The sequence below is a fragment of the Pinus tabuliformis genome, chromosome 5_2 (assembly GCF_031772625.1).
Source record: "Pinus tabuliformis cultivar Carrire ecotype Pingquan chromosome 5_2, CPIR1, whole genome shotgun sequence".
In the NCBI taxonomy this organism is placed as follows: Eukaryota; Viridiplantae; Streptophyta; class Pinopsida; order Pinales; family Pinaceae; genus Pinus; species Pinus tabuliformis.
The window spans coordinates 803402230-803410703 of NC_142306.1; positions in this window are offsets into that span (position 1 = coordinate 803402230).

Genomic DNA, 8474 nt, shown 5'->3' on the forward strand with positions numbered 1-8474 from the left:
GAGGGACATACAGATGACTTCCCTTGTCAGTCTAGCATAAAGTGCATGGTTGACCTGGCAACAACTGACTCAACTCTGGAGGGGATGGAGGACAATATGACTGGAGGCCAAAATAGGCAACACAAGATGAACGGTATGAAAATATGGAAGGAATATTGTGACATGATATAATGGGATGCAAAACAGACTCCATGGATGCAAGGGTTACTCATCATGGGTGCTATGAACAAGAGTGACTCAATGATGCTACCACACAAAATAGGCCTAGTGGGGACCAAGAAAGCATGAGTAAATAATGGTTACTCATGAGGAAAATCAATACTTGAGATGACAAGTGCCAAGGGAAGGTGGTCAAAAAAGTAAAAGCGTCACATATGAAGAAATTCTATTTTGAGAGGTGACGAAGTGGCCCTTCTTGGAAAAATGGCTTCTGGATGAAGTGTCAAATTATCAAAAACTGAAAAAGACCTATTATAGTACTCGATGATAGTTTTCCAATGGTTTTGACAATTCGTGAAACTGAGCTATGATATTGTCGCGATGTACGATAGAAAAACTATTGGTTTTCCTATAAAAGGGTGTTTTCCCTCCAATTTGAGAGGAGGAGAAGGCCCCAAATCTTGTAGAGATCGTAGTGAAAAAATCAACCATCAGAATAAAGGTCTGCGACTTTCAGGAAAGTAGCCTTACTTTTCTAAAGATGGCCTTAATGGTTCTTGGAATGATGGTTCCTGGTGAAGAATTAAGGGAAAAGGAAAATGAGAATGAACTTCTAGAGGAGGTCTAGAATCATTCTCACCCACTACGTCAAACATGGGGACTATGTGGACATAGAATAGAATATTTTAAGATATGGTATCAAAATTCTACGATATGTGATATGAATATGGCTCGCCGTAGAGGCCGATAGGACAAACTATCCAAGGAATGGGAGGATAATCGATCATACCTAGATCCGGTGGGATCTAGGCAGAGACTTATGTTAATCAATTGAGAAGATGGCCCGGGGTAAACCATCATGCCCCCAAGCATGGGATACTTCCTGCAAGCATATGTGATGGAGGGGACTGATCTGGTATGCAAAGGTGGGAACGATGCCTCCTCGCAGGAGGAGATGCCTCCTAGCATGAGGAGTGTGTAGAGTGCCATGTGTTTCAAGTGCTTGTAAAAGGGGTTCAAGCATCTTAACTCAACTTGGCACGAGATCCTCCAAATGATGATAAGGAGATGTAGGGGCCTATGTGTCTCCCAGTATGTTATGGGCGTACAAGATGTATTTAGAGTGGTGGCCTCCAAATATTGAAGGAAGTATGCACGCTCGTGCATATTGTCCTAAGGATAAGCAGGGGTAGTCATGGATTCCATGATGTCTTCATCATAATGGAATATGGGAGGACTGGAGGAAAAGAGACTACATGATGCGACAGAGGTACCTAGTGCATCATCTTGAGAAAGAAGGTTCACATACACATCATCTGGAATGGTAGACGATGAGATAGTAGATGGATGATCTACAGATGTTGAGACATGGGATTCTGTTGAAAGAGGTTTGATAGAAGCGCGTGGAGGTTTTCCTATGAGAAACTCAAGGATGATGATAGGTAAAGGATATGCCCATGGAGTCCATCATCTCAACATCAGGGGAAGGGATCATGATGGTTGGACCAGAGTCCCCATGTTCTGGTTTATTGGTGGTACCAGAATCCACGGGTAGAGGAGTAAGTGTTCCACTACGAGTGGTCTTGTATTCACGAAGCACCTCAAGTCCATCATGAAATTCATTGAGATGAGGGAAACGATGGGAATAGTGACCATGATGATCACACAAGGAACAAGGGTTATTAGTGTGTAACATTATGAGTTTCTTGGCTGGACCTGGTAAGGTAACATGGACCTCAGGGGTATTTGACTTAGGGAACGTTTCATGAACCAAAGGTTTAAGATGAGGGAGTTCAGGACAATTATTGGTGGCATGCCCAAAAAATTTACACAAAGCCCATGGAGGTGATGGATTTGGAGCCTTGGGGGCTGAAGGAGCTTGGTGAGCCTTGTCCTTAGGTTCTTTCCTCTTAGTTTTTCCCCCATTTTTGGATGCTTTCACAACAGGAGTGGGTTCCTGTTGAGGTTGTGATGGAACTGAAGCAACGGCAGGGATCGTAGGGACTACTTGAACTGGGGTCAAAGCATGATAAGGTATTAGCTAACTAGGCAGAGTGCTTGTAGGGTTATCAATGTACCATACAGGGATCCCCAAAGTCATGTTAGGGAGGACTAGCGAAGCCATGACAGGGACAAAAAAGATTCCTAGAGGAGGAAGCAAGAAAGGTATCTATCCTACAGGGTAATGTCTCAGTGGAAAAGCTCCTGGATGGTTGAGACCTGGAGGAACAGTTCCTGGCGGGAACATAGCAGAGGCACCCACAAATGGAAGAGGTCCTGGGGGGTGGATTCAGGTGACTAGGCAGAGATGTTAACAACAGGGTGTTGAGGAGCTGGTTGTTGATCAAATGTACCAGACTACTTGAGAGAAGCCTGTGATGCTTGTAACATGCAAACACTCAAAGAGTTAGACTATGAGACTAGAGGGGTAGGACCAGGGAAAGCACCCAATAATGAGGAATCTTTGTAGACTCCGAGTGAAACACTGGTGAGAAGAGTTGAAGACTGCTTATCTGAAATTGATGAGATAGTGGACTCAAGGGAGGTCACGAATGCTAGCTCATAGTAAGTCAACTGATGGATGGTGTCAATCTCATTCATGGGGGAAGAACATCTTGTGGAAAACCATAGATATGATGGCTAACATGGCATAAGCATAGCTATGACTCAAGAGAATGTTGTAAACTAGAGGGGCATCAATAACTTCAATGTTGACATGAACAGTCTTGCCCACAAGAGTCACTCGACAATTATGGTACATGCCAAGAGGTTGGGAGGACTGTTAGTCCCAAGCACGCAAAGTGATGGTGGATGGGGACAACATAGGTGACTAAATTTTTTTCCAAACAATAGCAGACATCACACAGGTGGATGCACCTTTTCCAATTCTGCATAGGAAGATAATGGCATTATGGATTCAGACTGGTATCTAGAAAGAAATGGATGAAGGTAATGGGGTATGTTTTGATGTATCAACTCGACAGACAATAAAATGATTGTTGGAAAGATCTACTACACCCAAAGTAGTTAGTATATCTTTCTTTTGAGATGGGCATGACTGGAGTACCTCCAGCATGGACATGGCGGCGGGTGATTGTGCCAAGTCATCTACTATACTGTATGTATGGGAAGCTTGGTTAGAAGCTACGTTATGGTGTAATGGTCCCCTAGGGATCTTAGGAATTGCCTCAAATATAGGTTGAGGGATCTGTAGTCGACCATTTGGTGTCATAAGAGGCTCAGTAGATGCTTTGTTTTGGGCTTAGTGGTAGACAAATTCGATGGCTTGTCATATTGAGGCGACCGACTTTGCAGGTTGATATCAGAGGGATTAACCTCATCAGAATTCATCATAAGGATCTGGGAGCCACCAGGACTAGAAGGTTTGGGGGGGATGGGTTGCTTGACTTGGTTGAGGTTGAGCAGCAAATCCTTGCTAAGGGAAAGAATTTGTAAGCATTTCTAGTTGATAGGTTGTAGGGTTCTAAGGTGATTATTGACCTCTAGAAGCTTATTGAGCTTCCCACATTTGGTGCATCTGGGGTAAGAGGGGACACTCATGTGTATAAGTTCCATGTACACGACAACATGCACAAGGCTTCTTCATAACAATAGCCTTGTTCTGCTTGGGTTGACTACCATGTTGTTGGTTGTTAGTGTTAGGTTGGTTCCCTTGGGGTTCACTAGGTTGATTACCATGATTACCATGGTTACCCTTGTTACTTATCCCCTTATTCTTTTTGTTTGAATTTCGTGGATTGGTTGCACTCTGATGTGCAAACACTTGACCCTAAGGGGGCAGTGGTTGCTGGGGTTGAGGATGCATGCGAGACTACGGTGTTAATTCTTGAGGTGATGGAGCACTCGACTATGCATAGGGAGGAGCAACGGTTTGGTAGACAAGTTGAGCATTGGTTGGCCCTAAAAATATGTTGCTAGTAGGAGGGTCATAAGTGTTGGAGGGACTGGAGCCTCATACAGATAGACATAAATTTGTTGAGTATATGACGAAGGGTTTGAAAGGGTTCCAACGAGACTGTCACCAGCGTGAGATGCCCCTCGTGCATTGGCACCTCCAGGAAGAGGGAGGTATGGAATGACGGTATAGACATAACCAATTTGCACATAAATCAGGTCATATCTCATAGTGATTTGGAGAGCTTCTTCCTTTGTTTGAGGAAAATAGGATGTGACATCTTTTCCAATGGGTGATAAAAGGCTCCTAAGAAACCAATCTAGGTAGACATGATCTTCCAAGGGTGGGGCACAGCATGTGCTCCTACTTCTATGCCATTATTGAACATGATTAGAAAGACAAGTGGTAGAGGACTGACGGAATCAGGTCAATATCTTTGTACTAGTGTCGTATTGGAGAGGTAACTGAAAATATGAAAAGAACGCTTTAGCAAGCGTCGCGAAAATGGAATGAGATGCGACAGACCAGTCTACATACCATTTTGCAGCATCTCCAATGAGTATGCGTTGGAAAAGTTGAAGACGAATGGAGTCATCGGTATTGGAGTTGTATGAACAGTTCATGTGGAAGGAGTGGGCGTGATTGGTAGGGTCCTCTCCAGAATTACCCTCAAAATTTTGAATGTCTGAGGGAAGCTTAGTTGACATAGCAGTCCAACCAATATTGTGGTGTATAGGGCCATTTATCAATTGGTTAAAATCCAGGAGACTTAACCGATCCATAAAAAGGGAGCATGGGGGCTACTGAAATGGTTTCTGAGACTGTTCCACCAGATGTGACGACAAGGGTAGAACCGGAGCCAACACTAAGTTGGGTTCCTGCACTAGTTATGGGTCCAGACATGATGACAATATGCGATGAAGGTGACTTGAAATTAGATGAGGAATCAAATGAACCGAGAGAAGATTCAGTATGGGGACTCAGGGGACTATGAACTTGAATTGTGCGAGGAGGAGTAATATGCCCAAGAAAAAACTGGGGATGAAGGCCTAAGATTCTCCACGACAAATGCCTTAGTGGCACAATGGTGGTAAGAAACAAGTGGCACAGAAATGGTGAAGGGAGATAAAAAAGATGTTTTTGTCTCTGTGTGGGGAGATAAATTTATTATGTTAAGTCTTGGCTTGACGGTGTAAACCAAGCACCCTTCGCTTAAGGTGTGCTTGTGTGTTTATTAATTAAGCCCAAATCATGTTTGAAAAAAGAAAAAAGATTGTTGAAAATAAAATGGAATTGAAAATAGAAAATGAACAACAAATCAATTAACTAAACCCCACCCAAATTGGATTTTAAAACACTGTGTTGGCTAGTGACGAAATCAACTGGAAACACACTAAAATGGTCAAGAGATCTAAGTTTCGGTGTGACTGGGATCAAGTGACACTAGGCTGCTGGAAAATGGTGCAACAACAACAAAAAACTAGAGAGAAAGATCAGTGCAAAAAGATAGGTAGATGGGTGCAAAACCTAGGGCAATCGATGGGACCCAAAAGAAAATGACCAAACAAGGTTTAAAATGAAACTTAGGATCGAAACAACCTATCTTTGAATATCTGAAATAGACGAATACAAATCTAGAAAATATGGCTGAAAGTGCTGCAGAAACTGACACTGCTTACTCAGCTAAACTCCTCCTATAAAGGTGGAAGCATACTAGAAGCCCTAAGGGGATAAATTCCACTTCGACAAGTAAATCAAAGCAGATCAAGGCCTAAGCAAGATGAGATAGAGGTCAACCAACCCAACAGATAGCTCTCAGCGAAACCCAGAAATAGATTTGACAAAAACCTGAAACCCTAAAAATCACAAGTAGTTACCTGATTTCAGGGGAATTGCATTTTTTTGGCTGAAAGGTGCACTTGGGGCCTCCAGATCGCACTTTTTGGGTAGAAAAGTGCAATTTCTGCTACTTGATTCTCGGTTGGAAAGTCAACAATGTAAACTTTGAAACGGGAACTATAAACTCAAAACGGGAACTCTGGCCAAAAAACCCCGAAAAAACATCAAAAACAGTGCTAAAATTGAAAAGTGTTGATGCTGGAATAACACCTTTTTTTTTCTTGGGTAAATTTTCAACATGTTTTAAAAATGGCAGTGAAAACCAACTTTTTGCGCAAAAATTATCCAAAAAACACCCTCAAAATGAAAAGGGTTGATTCTGGAAGAAGACTTTTTTTTTTTCAAAAGTTAAATTTCAACATCTCGAAATAATGGCATGAAATATTTTATCATGACCCCGAAAAAACATTAAATTTAAAAAAATAATGAAAACATAAAATTAAAAAAAAAATAGAAAAAATTAAAACAATGAAAAAACACAAAAAAAAAACCCAAAAAACAAAACATAGATTAAAATATCTATTAAAAAAAAAATATAAAACAAAAATAAAAAATGAAAAAAAAAAATCAATCATAAAATGTAAAATGAACGAAATTAATGATAAGAACTAAAAAACTAAAAAAAAATTAAAAAAAAAATTATAAACAACTAAATAGTAAGAAAAATATTTTTAAAAAATGGGGAAAAAATGAGTACTCTTGTAAACAAAAAAAAATTGGCAAAATAAAATATATATGGAAAAAAAAAAAAAAATATTTAAAAGAAACAAAAAATTAAGTGGGTGAAAATAGAAAAAAAATAAATAAATAAATAAAAACAAAAAAACAAGAAAACAAAAAAATTAAAAATTAAAATTAAAAACAAACTAAATTTCAAAAAAAAAATAGAAAATTAAAAAAAAAAAAATTAAAAGCTACTAAAATTAAGATTAAAAGGTTGATTACTTAAAAAACAAATATAAAAACATATATAAAACACAAAAATAAAAAAAAACAAAAAATGTTAAAAAAATTATCTCACAAACCATAAAAGAATTTGGAAGACAAAAAAACAAAATTAATATATATATATATATATATATATATATATATATTAAGTAAGTAAAAATAGAGAAATTAAAAAAAAAAAAACATTAGAAAAAACTGAGAAAAAAAAAAGAAAAAATTAAAAACAAACTAGTTAAAAAAAAAATAAAATAGAAATTAATGAAAATAAAATTAAAATCTAATAAAATTAATACTAAAAAAAACAAAAAAAAATTCAAATTAAAAAAAAAAAAAACAAAAAAAAGGAAATTTTTTATTAAAAAAAAAATGTAATTAATTTTTATTAAACATAGATATTTTGTTTAAAAAAAAATCAATATTTTTTTTTTTTTAAAAACGTTTTTTATTATTAAAAACAAATTTTATTTTTATTTCTATTTTTTATTTAAAAATAAAATTATCCAACAGATCTTTTATATTTAAAAAAAAAAAAAAAAAAAAAAATCTATATTTTATATTTAAAAAAAAATTACACTTAAACCTTTTTTTTTAAACAATGTTTTAAAAAAAAAAAATGAAAATTATTTTTTTTTTAAACCATTTTTTTTGTTATAATTAAGAATAGTTTTTTTTTGAAAACCATTTTTTTTTTTTTTTTAATTTAAAATTTTCAAAATTATTAAAAAAAAATAAAAATTTTAAAATTGAAATCGGTTTTTTTTTTTTTTTAATTAAAAATTTTAAAAATTAAAAATTTTAAAAATTAAAAATTTTAAAAATTAAATAAAATTTTAAAAATTTAAAATTTCAAAAAATTAATATCGTTTTTTTTAATTTTTTAAATTAAAAATTTTAAAATTTAAAATTTTAAAAATTAAACGTTTTTTTGTTATTAATTAAAAAAAAAAAAATTTGGCGCCCCCCGGTCGCCCGTGGTGGCGCTGCCGAGGGCGGAGGGCCTGCGCGCAGGCCCCTCTGCCCCCAGAAGTGCCACCACGGGCGGCCGGGGGGCGCCATTTTTTTTTTTTTTTAATTAATAAAAAAAACGTTTAATTTTTGAAATTTTAAATTTTAAAATTTTTAATTTAAAAAATAAAAAAAACGATATTAATTTTTTGAAATTTTTAATTTTTAAAATTTTATTTAATTTTTAAAATTTCTAATTTTTAAAATTTATAATTTTTAAAATTTTTTAATTTGAAAAAAAAAAAAAAAAAAAAACCGATTTCATTTTTAAAATTTTTATTTTTTTTTAATAATTTTTAAAATTTTAAATAAAAAAAAAATTAAAATGGTTTAAAAAAAAAACTATTCTTAATTATAACAAAAAAAAAATGGTTTAAAAAACAAATAATTGTTAAAAAAAAAATTTAATTTTGATTTTTTTTTTTTTTAAACATTGTTTAGAAAAAAAGGTTTAATGTAATTTTTTTTTAAATATAAAATATAGATTTTTTTTTTTTTTTTTTTTTTTTTTTTTTTTTTTTTTTTTTTTTTTAAATATAAAAGATCT